We start from the raw sequence: 13,050 nt of genomic DNA, 5'->3' as shown, positions 1-13,050 counted from the left end.
AGCATGTAATAACAGTCTTTTAATTTTAAAATTTTGTCCGAAGACAATCAAGTATATAGGTTCCCACAACCTCTGTACTAATGGACTCTGTACTTGCACCATAGAGCTCGAGGTCACCTCTTTTCAGACCTTTGATATTCTGTAGTCACTGTAATGAATTACAAATATATGATCCACAAATAATATCTAATACCCAAATATTAGAGTCTGAACTACTCAATGAAAAACAGATCTGTATCATATACATAACTTTTGATACTACACTTGCATCCTGCTTTAATCTTGCAAAATAATTCTTGTAATTATAGTTTCAATATCCAAATTTCTTATGAAATGAACAAATGATATCCATATGGACATCATTGCCTTCTCATTATTACTGACCAATCTAGGGTCAGAAATATCCAGAACATCAGAGTTCTTCTCCAATATAAATCTAATTTGTAAGTTTCTCAATCAATCCACATAGTTGGATCGATCAACATATTTTTATTTATGGTATGATGCAGTAAAAATAGAGAAGCTATAATGTAGATTTAAATCTATATAAAAAATAATAGTATAAGCAGATCACTCATGTTTGATATGCATAACTAGATGAGGACTTTTAAACTAATTATGCCTCCCACTATTTTATCAAATCCCATAGCCCTCTCCTATAGTAAACAAGAAATCTTAATCTGATTTCTTAGTGGAGTTGAAACCTTAATCCCTCAATGAAGCATTGTAGATATCGCAACAAACCTTAATGAGTTTAAAGGTAGGAAAATCTATCTAATTATATCTCATGCAACTCTCAACTCTAAAAATACTCATAGCCTTGTAGATATCACAACAAACTATAGTATTGTTAGTTAAGTCAGACCCTTCATTTTCATACAGTCATATCTGAAAAATGCTGCCCTTGTAGATATCATAACAAAGCAACATATCCAAATATACTATAAAGCATATAATATGCATCAAAATAAACCCACATCAATCCTCATAGCAAGCTTTATGGATATCATAACAAACCTACTACAGTTTTTGACAGGATATTGACTAGGTATGAAGAAAGGCATGTATAGTATTCAAAATACTAAACTACTTTCATTCAAAATTCGAACTAATTAAAATAATTAGAAAAGTGTTAAGATTGGTGGGGGTTCTCCATTGCTTTTCTTAGATACCAATAAAATTGGCCAGGCTAGCAACAGAACCAAATAAATAACCACCGTACTTGAAACACTCTTTAGACACCAATTGATTAATCGATTCAAGAAAATAGGTCAGCTACTAGTTCACAACACTATGACTTAAATATAATTTTTATGAGAATTTTAATGGTCTCAAGCACATCCTTATTCAATCAATCACAATGATACACTATTATAGTTGTATCTTATCATATCTCTAAGATATGAAAACATAATCATACAATATGATTATAACTAAACATCTCAATTATATCACACATACATGAAGTTCTAATAATATGCATGAATACAAAATACTCTTTTCGTGGTTCTTCTTCTTGGGACATCACAGTGGCACCCCGATACGCCATAAGAGTACCCCATGGAATAGAAAAAGACTAAAGACCCTACTTGCTTTTATGACCAGACGGCCTGGTGATGAACCCCAATTAGAGTACTAAGCTACTAAGAAAGTTTTTATGCATACATCATGCATTTTATATTATGTATCTAAAATATATCTCTAAGACATGCTACGATTTGGATATTCAATTGGGTTCAACTCTTGACCCGACTTGAATCAAACCAAAAACTCATGCTTGACCATAATCAAGATAATAATTTAATCTTTGATTATATAGATCAACCTGATTCTAATACCATTATTGGGTTTCGACGGCACAGTGAAAGGATTAAGTATTTAAAATTTTTATTCAAAATATTTGATGCACCGAAAATCCTAATGTCCAGAAATCTTTGACTATAATAATCAAAGTACTATAAACTAAACTTGGATAAGAAGTATACCTATAGCACTAATCTTAGTTTTCATGAGACATCCAAGTGTCCATCCTTCAATGGTGATTCACACAGAAATTGAATCAAAGATAGCTCTCCTTCTCCTTGCTTCAAGAGTTCTAGCCCCTAGAACTCGACTAACCTCATACCGATCAGGTTTCTTCAAGAATCTGACTCTATCCTCTCAGAACCTCCTCTAGACTTTTGATTCTCTTTCTTTAGGACTCTCACAATCTTTGTTAGTATCAGATAAGACTTTGTCTTAAATCTCAAAGTCTTGTCCTAAAAGTTGTAAGAAAGAAGGGAGAGCAACCGGAGAGAAATTAGAAATCCTATCTAAATGCCTCGGACACCCAATGCCCAGGCCCTTTCATAGCCACCAGAGGGACACCAAAAGAGAGGGATATGCCTCATCCAAGAGGCCTATCTAATCTGATTATCAGAGATAAGAGTTTTTTCAAGCAGAAGCACTCTTATCAATGATACATCAATCAGCACCCTTATCTTCACGTGCGACCAGAGAAGGGATGTTTTTGCATCCCTTCTCAAATTAGAAAAATCCACAAAAATCTTTGTAGATAGAGATTCAATCCTGATCTCAGATCATCTAACAAGAAGATCAAAAAATCTATGAAGAGATATTATCTTGCATCCTTTCATGCGAAGTCTGATCACCACGCATGCGCACATGAGGAAGATTCCAGCATCCGTTTGGCCATCTGATAAGTCTGAAAAAATTTAAAAAAATTATCAAAAATAACTTATCAAATATAAAATATTATTATAAAAATTTATTCTAATTTGAAAGCATTTGATTAGGAGAAGGACTCTCCAAATTGTGAAGAGATACGACACTTCTGTGTGCATGCACGAGACATCCTTCTCTTTTTCAATTTTTCTCTACCCCAAAAATTCTAAAAAAAATATATCTCATACTTTGAGATGTGCATCAGAGGATGGAGGATGATGTGGGCTGCCTTACACACCTTAGTCCCATGCTAAAAATATTTTCTCTTCTACTCACGCCAGCACTTGCATGCAAACAGTTTTTGTGCCAAGAGTCCTCAATTTGGACTCTTCATATTTTGGCATTAACATGGATTAGATGCCTCATTTCGGACTGCTTCTAGGTGGTACGATCTGATCCAAATGCTTATCCAATTGGGCTAGCTAATTAGCAAGGGATGAGATCAAATTGATCTCCAAAAGAGCAAGAATTTCCATATATGCTAGCATGCTTACCGAAATCCTGATTGAATCCAAAATTCTAATCAATTTTTTTTAAAAGGATCTTTGGCAATTTTTATATATTATGATCTATTGGATTCTACATCTAGCCAGTAATAGGTCTAAAGTACAAATTGACCTAATTTGATTAGGTTTCAATCTAATTGATTAAGATCTAATCGAGCTAATCTGAGTTCAATAATTAGAATCCTTTCTAATTGATGATCGAATTAAATTTTAATTTATAAAAAATTATAAATCAAAATTGACGTCTATAAAAATTAGATAAAAATTTTATATTATTTTTAAATTTTTTTTAAAAAAAAAATTAATAAATTAAAATTGAGTTGCTAGGTTCCTCGTTGCAAATCCACCGGCTCCTACAAGATTCGGCATGGTTCAACTAATTATAATATCTATAGCTGTACCTTGCACTGCATCAAAAATGTTAATTTTTGATTACATTCAAAGAGTTTATATATTTCTGAAGTCAGAAGACAGGGATAGTCCGCATTTTGAGTGGTACGGTAGTACCCTCTATGTAGTGTTCGAGTAGAAATAATTAAATATAATTAAAAAAAATCTAGTCTAAACTAATATTGAACATATGCAATTCTCCTAAAAGTTAGGAGATAATATGGTCTCTTTTTTGGTTATAAGATAATGTGGCCATCTTCGATCCATCTGAATTGCTAGATTCTTGTTACATTCTATGTCATTAAGATTCCTTTCTCCGGATACATAAATATTATACAAAACATACCATGATATCTCCTAACATGGATATATTTTTTCATTTAAACTTGATAACTGGTAATCTACTGTTACTAAAAAATTAAATTTCAGGCAAGATAAATGATGACAGACATTAATTTATATAAAGAAATACTCAGAAAACCAAATAAAAGTTACATATATAGCATCCATATTTAATTAGAAATGCATGGAATTGTTGACAACCTCATCCAAACATCATTGGGTGCTACCATGCAAAGCTTAAAGTAGTAGATGACTTCTAGCATTTATCTATTCCAAGGTTGCATGGCTTGCCCATAACTCCTCACCTGCCCTTTTCAGAGGTGCATGTTAGCCATTAAATGCGCCTCTGACATGCCATCATCAATCCCCATGCACATGGGGCTTGGGCTAGGTTAGTTTGGTAATGATAGGGCACATGATCACTCCTTTAATGTCTGCTTGCTTTCTCTGCATCTAAGAAATTGTCAAACAATTTTAGAGTAATAAAAAAGATTCAAGCTAAGCCTTAAAACTCTGAAGCCTTCTTTATTGAATTCATCAAGAGTGGAGAGGGATAAGGAAAGAAAAATATTGCTCATCACCTACGTGTCTAATAATATTAGCTGGGAGTTTCTTGTTTCATGCCATTCCACATTGCTGCAGTGTAACCATGGTAACTTAACCAATGTAGTTGTGTATTCTCTAAGTGGCCCTGAATGCTTTTAGATGTATCTTGTCATGGGGCTCTGTGCCACCTTCTCCTACGTTGAAGAAGAGTAGTTTGTTTCACATGCCTTCTTCATTAATTTTCATTATAAGCCAAGCAGTCGCCACAAAAAGGGCAACCTATTGACCAATGGTTAGCTAGTAGTCATTTTGTGCAATACTGCAATGGATACAAATGAGGACAGGTTGCATATTTGAAAAGAACTATTCCCTTTTATTTGCATGAATCTATTGTTGGATCGTGTAATGACCGCTTTGAGTTTTATGCAGAGATATGAGATAATGCTTTGAAATATGTACAAAATGCAATACAATAATTGATCTCATGAATGAAGATCAACCATTCTTTCATAGGAAAGAAACAGCTGAAACCTACAAATGGACACTTGTATTTAGAGATCCACTTGAAGGCTCAAGAGACTAATTTTACATAATAGTAATGTCAAAGTAAATATGTGAAATTTAAAAATTAGTTAAATACTAAATGGATGAGGTACAATTATATACATTTTTTTTTTCTTTTTCTTTCTGAGCAACCATAAAGGATGCAAAAAATGACAATATCAAATTAATAACATTTATTATAATTTACTTAGGAGTAACTTAAGATGGGGTTACTTCATCTCTTCCCCAGAAAAAGAAAAAAAAATGAAGAGTCAAATAAGCGTATATGATGATGTTTTTTGTTAGCCATGTGCATGCCAAGCCAGTACGGTCATGGACGGCTCCTTGGCATTGCTTCTAAGTTTAACGTTCCTGCATTACTTCTAAATTCAATGTTCTTTGGCAACAATAAGGGCCAAAACCACCCTCCATTTCCTTAGGCGACGTCCATACTCCTTCCCAAACCCTTGACCTCCCACAAGACTACCATTATTTATATATATCATGCTCCAACATCTAAGCTAAGATGATGATAACAAGGATCACTTCTTTTCATTCTCCACTTAAATTGAAACATAAAACCATCATCATTTGCCTATAAATAACTCCCCAAACATCCCAACTCCTCCATCAAATCCTTCCTCATCACAATCACCCTTATTTCCTCTCTCCCTCTCTCTCTATCCCTCCGTATAAACTGCTTACGTACCTTAGTGCAATGGCACTACCCAAGAGCTTTCTCCTCACCTCTCTCTTCATCTCCTCCTTCACAATAGCAATGGCAGGCTACAACATCGTAGACTTTGGTGCCAAATCCGATGGCCGAACCGACTCGGCCAAGGCATTCCTCAGTGCATGGAATGCTGCATGCAAAGCTAATAAACCTGCGATGGTCTACGTGCCGCCCGGCAGGTTCTTTCTGAGCCAGGCTGATGTCTCTGGCCCATGCAACAACAAAGCGATCAGAATCTTCATCCATGGTACCCTCATTGCACCCTCCAGTTATAGCTCATCATACACATTGTGGATTAGGTTTAAGTATGTCGAAGGTCTGTCCATCTACGGCGGGACACTCGATGGCCAAGGACAAGCTTTATGGGCATGCAAGATGGTCGGCGGCACTGCCCTGTCGGCGCGACGGTAAGTGAAGTTTAGATAGCTGACTTTGGAGAATGATGGCAAATTTACAGCACAAAGTCTATTAGATGTTACATATGATGGCGCAAATAAACTCGGTCCAAAACTATATACTAGAATGTGAGCTACTAGTGTATAAGCTTATAATTCACCAACTTTGTGAAGAATATATTTCATTGATAACAAGAAGAAAACTTGATTGTGAACTATAGATTATGGGTAAACTAATAATGATCATTGGCTACATATGCTTACAAATCTTTGGGTGTCCTTAATTGGTGAGAATTGCTATTGTTTTGATGCAGTCACTGACAATTAGCCAAGGCAAGAATGTTTTGATCAGTGGCATAAAAATTCAGAACAGCCAGAACTTTCAGATGTCAATTTTTGGCAGCACCGGCGTGACGGTTGAACGTGCAACGATCACCGCCCCAGATGAAAGCCCCAACACCGATGGCATCCATGTCCAGATGTCGAGCTTCATCACCATTAAGGATAGCACCATGAGGACTGGTGATGACTGCATTTCCATGGGAGCTGGGTCTACCAATGTCTGGATTGAGAAAATTAACTGCGGTCCTGGTCATGGCATCAGGTGAGGGTCATTGTACTAGTTGGGTCATGATTGAATGATACAAACTTTCGACGAATTCAATTAATGGATTGTGTTTGTGCAATGCAGCATTGGAAGCTTAGGGCTTTCAGGGGATGATGAAGGAGTGCAGAATATAACAGTGAGGTCGGCGATATTCACCGGGACACAGAACGGGCTAAGGGTCAAGACATGGGCAAAGCCCTACAAAGGATTTGTGAAGGGTGTCACGTTCCAGAATGCCGTAATGAAGAATGTTCAGAATCCGATCATCATCGACCAGAACTACTGCCCTAGCAACAACAATTGCCCCGAACCAGGTAACAAGAAAACTAGCACCAATTGTTACCTATAACAAATAGTGACCAAAACAGGCTAGTGTAATTCAAAATTACAAACAAATGATCATTTGGTTATTGTTGCAGAGCTCGGGAATCAAGATCAGTCAGGTGAAGTTCAATAATGTTCAGGGGTCATCTGCAACTCCAGTGGCAGTGAAATTTGATTGTAGTCAGAGCAATCCATGCACAGGAATGGAGTTGAAGGATATAAAACTCAAGTATCAGAACAAGAGGGCACAGGCCTTCTGTAAGAATGCAAGGGGAACTGCCATGGGAATTGTCGAGCCGCCGAGTTGCCTCTGAGTAGCTGGTGCATATCCTTCAGCTTACTACAAGGGAATTTGCCAAGTCCATGACAATGGATTAATGCATACATATATATACATATGCATACATATATATGTACATATATACATTTATATACATATGTTGCTATTCTTACTTCTATATACAAGCTGTCTCCGGTTGGCCAGCCTGAGAGCTGGACAGAATCTGAGAAATTAGTTGGAATGCTGGAGGGCCCTTGTTTTGTGGACCTTGAGCAAGATTTATCTTCTACAAGCCTGATGGGGCAAGATTGTTGGAATTATGGTACTACTTTTTGTGATACATATTTCATCTGAACCATGTTCTTGGATTTGCTCGACAAGCTCAACCGAATTATGATGGCTATTAACTTGAATTCGCCAGCAAGTTGGATTATGATATTTGACTGATCCACTTGAAGTTTCGTTCTGTCTTGTTATTTTGGACCTTTAGGATTTGAATCCAACACCATCCAACCTCTACATGGCAAGCAATTTCTCATCTTGAGAGACTCTGATTGCCATGTAGATTTAGAGCATTAAGATCTTGCAATTTGTTTATTTCTCTACTATGTCGATGTTAATGAGAAAGTGCACTTAGTTCTTGGGTAAAGAAATCAGCATGTTGATCTTGGTGCACGGATCACCTATGTATTTATTTCAGCGAGCTGGGATGAGTGATGAGCAAAGACTTTAAAAAAAGAAACAAACCCAGCCAGTCATCAATCTTACCTTGTAGGGAATCTTAGACAGAGATCTCCATCGAGCCAATCAAGTAAAAAGGACAGAGATCTCCATTTTTTTTTTTTTTTTTTCTGAAGTGTGAGTGGAGGAAGTGAGACACATCCCCCAATTTATTTAAACAAATTAGTAGTTTGGATTATGTCCATAAGATGGTGGGATAAATAGTGCTCAAGGCCCAGACCTTAAGGCCAATCCCAAATGATTACTAGAATGAAACAATGAATGAATGAAGTCAATCTTCATTCTAGTGATCCTTGGATAAGAGATCTCCATCTACCATTCAACACGAGGAGGCTATTTTGATCAGAAAAAATGAAAAATGTTCTCTTTTCTCAAGGAAAAAGAAGCTTTTTTCCAGTATTTATATTAGTATTTGTTGAGATCACGCGCACCGGATTGGATCGACCTAGATTTTGATCTAAAGTCTAATCTCTTTGAGACAATTCACCAAACACATTGCAGGCATAAATAAACAAAGACAAAGAAACCAAGATTTACGTGGTTCGGCACAAGAAGCCTACATCCACGGGGAGGAGGAGCAATCCACTATAAATCCGTCCCGAAAAATAGATACAATATGAGATATAAAATACCCTTAACCGAAGCCAACAAGAAGGCAACAGAGTATCGAAAAGAAGGCAACAAAGATCCAATCGGATCTACCAATCTCAGCCTCGGCAATAGATCAAGGTAAGATAATACCTGAGGTGAAGATACCTTTCTCAATCCTCGATAAAAAATCAAGATGAATACCTCCTTACCAACCGAAGAAGCGTTCGGTCATCAGCACAGGGCATCCGTGAAATCGAGAAGGAAGAAGACAGGTAGAACACCAACAGAACACCAGCGGGAGAAGGCCAAAAAGAACACCAGCGGGAGAAAGCCAGGAAGAACACCAGTGGGAGAATACCAGCCCGCACAAGAACACCAAGAACCACCACCGCGCACTTGCACACACCAAAGAAGGATGCCGCGGCCTCCTTTTAAAGAAAAAACAAACTCCTCGAAATAGAGGTTCACCCGAATAAGAATTCTAAACTGTCACGGGAGATAAACAAGGAAAGAGTATATATTTAAAATCGTTTTGCAGAAAATCCTTAATCTCTTTATAATTTTGGAGCAATATATAACAATCCTCCTTCTTGCGACAAATATTGTACCTTTTATATCAGATGTGGATTAAAAAAAAAAAACTTTTATAACCTCCTCCTCACCACAAGCCCTGCAGGGCATTACCAAATGCTTATACCAATCAAGTTCAGAAAATTCCTGAATTTAATTGTAGGGATTGGTTTAGTGAACATGTCAGCCGGATTATGGGCAGTGTAAATTTTTTGAAGCCTAACATCACCTTTCTCTACCAGATCTCTGATGAAGTGATACCTGACATCTATATGTTTTGTTCGTTCGTGATACCTCTGGTCTCTGGCAAGGTGCAAAGCACTCTGACTGTCATAATGAATGTCCAAACAATCCTGTTCGAGACCCAAATCCTGTACCAACCCTTTTAGCCAAATAGCTTCCTTTGCTGTCTCTGTCAATGCCATATATTCTGCTTCAGTGGTAGATAAAGCAACTGTAGACTGCAAAGTAGCCTTCCAACTTACTGCACATTCAGAAAGAATAAACACATATCCGATCAAAGATCTTCTCCTGTCCAAGTCACAAGCATAATCTGAATCACAAAATCCTGTAACTATGTAATTACTCTATGCAGTAAATATCAATTCCAATTTAGAAGTGCCTTTTAGATATCTAAGTATCCATTTCACAGCTGACCAGTGAGCCTTTCTAGGCTTATCCATATATCTGCTTACAACGCTTACTGCCTGTGAAATATCAGGTCGAGTGCAGACCATCGTGTACATGATGCTGTCAACTGTGCTCGCATATGACACTCTAGACATATATCTCTCCTCATCCTCAGTCTAAGGAGAGTCTCTGGCAGAAAGTCTAAAATGACTGGCAAAGGGGATAGTGACAGGCTTAACTGTAGACATACCAAATCTGTCCAAGACTTTTTCAATATAACTATGCTGAGTAAAAAAAAATCTATCTAACTGTCTATCACGAATAATCTCCATCCTAAGTATCTTCTTTGCCGGTCCAAGGTCCTTCATATCAAATGCAGTACTGAGTTTGGCTTTCAGTTTCTGGATGATTGACATGTCCTTGGCTGCAATTAACATATCATCCATATATAATAACAAATAACAAAAGGACCCATCTGAAAGCTGCTGGTGATATACACAACTGTCATATGGAGATCTACTATATCCATGATCGACCATAAATCTGTCAAATTTACGGTACCATTATCTTGGAGACTGCTTGAGACCATATAATGATCTCTTGAGTAAGCATACATGATCTTCTTTATTTTGAACCTCAAAACCAGGTGGTTGTTGCATATAGATCTGTTCCTCTAAATCACCGTGAAGAAAAGCTGTCTTAACATCTAGTTGTTCCAGCTCTAAATTTTGAGAAACAACAAAAGCAAGTAACACACAGATAGAAGAATGTTTGACTACAGGAGAAAATACCTCCTTGTAATCAATACCCTCCCGTTGACTGTATCCCTTTGCTACTAACCTGGCCTTATATCTAAAATCTTGAGGAGTGGTTCCTTCTTTCCTTTTGAAGATCCATTTGCAGCCAATTGCCTTCTCACCTTTTGGTAATTTGACTAACTCTCAAGTCTGATTCTTTTCTAAAGACTGAAGTTCTTCAACCATAGTCATGGTCCATTTATCAGCCCGTGAACTACTAATAGCCTCCTGATATGTGGTTAGCTCATCACCAATGGTATCTACAACACTCAGAGCATAATAGACTAACTCAGCACAAGCAGAATCCTCAAAGCCATACCTTTGAGGTGCTCTGATCTGACGCCTGAGTCTTCGAGTGGCAATACTATCAATCTGATCCTGACCTTGTAATGTCACCTCCTCCTGAGTCTGAATCTGTACATCTGTCTGTTATTGTTGTTCATTGTAAGTATCTTCACTTGACTGCTGCTGCTGTGATTTAACAGTCTGATCAATATCTACAACAGTCCTATCCTGCTGACCCCGATCCTGATCACCTTGAGAAGAATTAGGCTGTAGCTGCCTTGAAGCAGTGGCTGTCTCATAAAATGTCACATCCCTGCTGACTAGAAATTCTTGAGATTCAGGCTCTATGCACCATAATCTATAGCCCTTTACCCCATATGCATATCCTATAAATATGCACTTTTTAGCCCGGGGGTCCAACTTTCCATCACTTACATGTGCATAAGCTGGACATCCAAAGATTCTGAGTACTGAATAGTCTGCAGGTCTTTCTGTCCACATCTCTTTCAGAGTCTTCATGCTTAATGCTGATGTTGGAGATCGATTTATAATATAGCAGGCTGTGTGAGCAGCCTTTGCCCAAAAATCTCTACTTAATCCAGAACTAGATAGCATAGATCTGACTCTCTCTAATAGTGTGCGGTTCATGCGTTCTGTCACACCATTTTGTTGAGGTGTACCCACTGTTATTCTATGTTTAATAATACCTTCTGACTTGCAAAAGTTATCAAATTCTGTAGAACAAAATTATAAACCATTATCAGTCCGAAAAGTTTTCACCTTCCTTTCAGTTTGCCTCTCGACCATAGACTTCCACCATTTGAATGTTTCAAATACATCACTCTTATTTTTAATGATGTATATCCAGACTTTTCGGGAGTAATCATCAATAAAAGTAAGTATATATCTTGATCCACCCTTGGATATAATTGGGGCAGGTCCCCATAGGTCAGAATGAATATAGTCTAATATACCAGTTGTCCTATGCATGCCTGTAGTGAAGCTGACTCTGTGTTGTTTTTCAAATATGCAGTACTCACAAAATCTAAGTGCACCAATCTTCTGACCACTCAGCAGACCACGTTTGCTCAGCTCCTGTAGACCTATGTCTGAAATGTGTCCTAATCTCTAGTGCCATAAATGTGTCAACTGCTCAATAGAAGATTGTACTGCTGATGTCTGACCAACAACTGTACTGCCATCCAGGTAGTAAAGGGTGCCACTTAATTTATCTCTCAATAAAGTTAATACCCCTTTATTGATAGTTATAGATCTTCTACCCCATCTGCCCTCATATCCTGCTCTGTCAAAGGCATGTATTGAGAGAAGGTTCCTTTTTAATTTAGGAACATATCTGACATCATCCAATATCACCACGGTATTTGAATTAGATTTAATTTGTATCGTTCCAATACCTTCTATATTACAGATACCATCATCTCTAAAAAGAACAGTACCACCTTCACAAGATCTAAAGGAAGAGAACCATTCCTTGTGAGGTGTCATGTGGAAGGATGCTCCAGAATCCACGATCCAAGTGTCAACATGACTAACACTGCAGGCAGCTGTAAACACTGCATCATCTGGTATACTGCTATGACTTCCTGAAGAAACTGCAATTGATGTTGTATCAGAGATTGTTCCTTTATCTTTTTGTTCCTTCTCCCTTTTAGATTGTCGAAATCTACATTCAGATTTTCGGTGGCCTGGCTTTTTGCAATAGTGACAAATACCTGGTCTTTTGGGCCTAGACTTTGATCTATTTTTGGATTTACTTCTACCCTGTCCCTCCTTTTTCTGTTCATCTCTACCTCTAACAATAGGACCTTGAGCTGGAGTCTGAGCCTGATGCTGAAGCTGTACTTTTAATCTAAGTTCATTGGATAACAAGGTAGCTTATACTTCTTCAAGACTTATTGTTTCTCTTCCATAAAGCATGGTAGTGGTAATATGCTCAAAGAACTTAGGCAAAGAGTAAATTAGAATCAAAGCCTTATCTTCTTCATCTACATCGACACCAACATTTACTAGATCAAACAGGAGCTT

At 37.4% G+C, this 13,050-nt stretch overlaps 1 pseudogene; it reads left to right on the top strand.

Annotated features, from left to right (window-relative positions):
• Positions 1–5,755: 5,755 nt before the first annotated feature.
• On the top strand, positions 5,756–7,697 carry LOC140851709 (polygalacturonase-like; annotated as a pseudogene).
• The last annotated feature ends 5,353 nt before the right edge of the window (positions 7,698–13,050 follow it).

The sequence above is a fragment of the Elaeis guineensis genome, chromosome 9 (assembly GCF_000442705.2).
Source record: "Elaeis guineensis isolate ETL-2024a chromosome 9, EG11, whole genome shotgun sequence".
Classification (NCBI taxonomy): domain Eukaryota; kingdom Viridiplantae; phylum Streptophyta; class Magnoliopsida; order Arecales; family Arecaceae; genus Elaeis; species Elaeis guineensis.
This window is presented reverse-complemented; position numbering and strand designations above follow the sequence as displayed.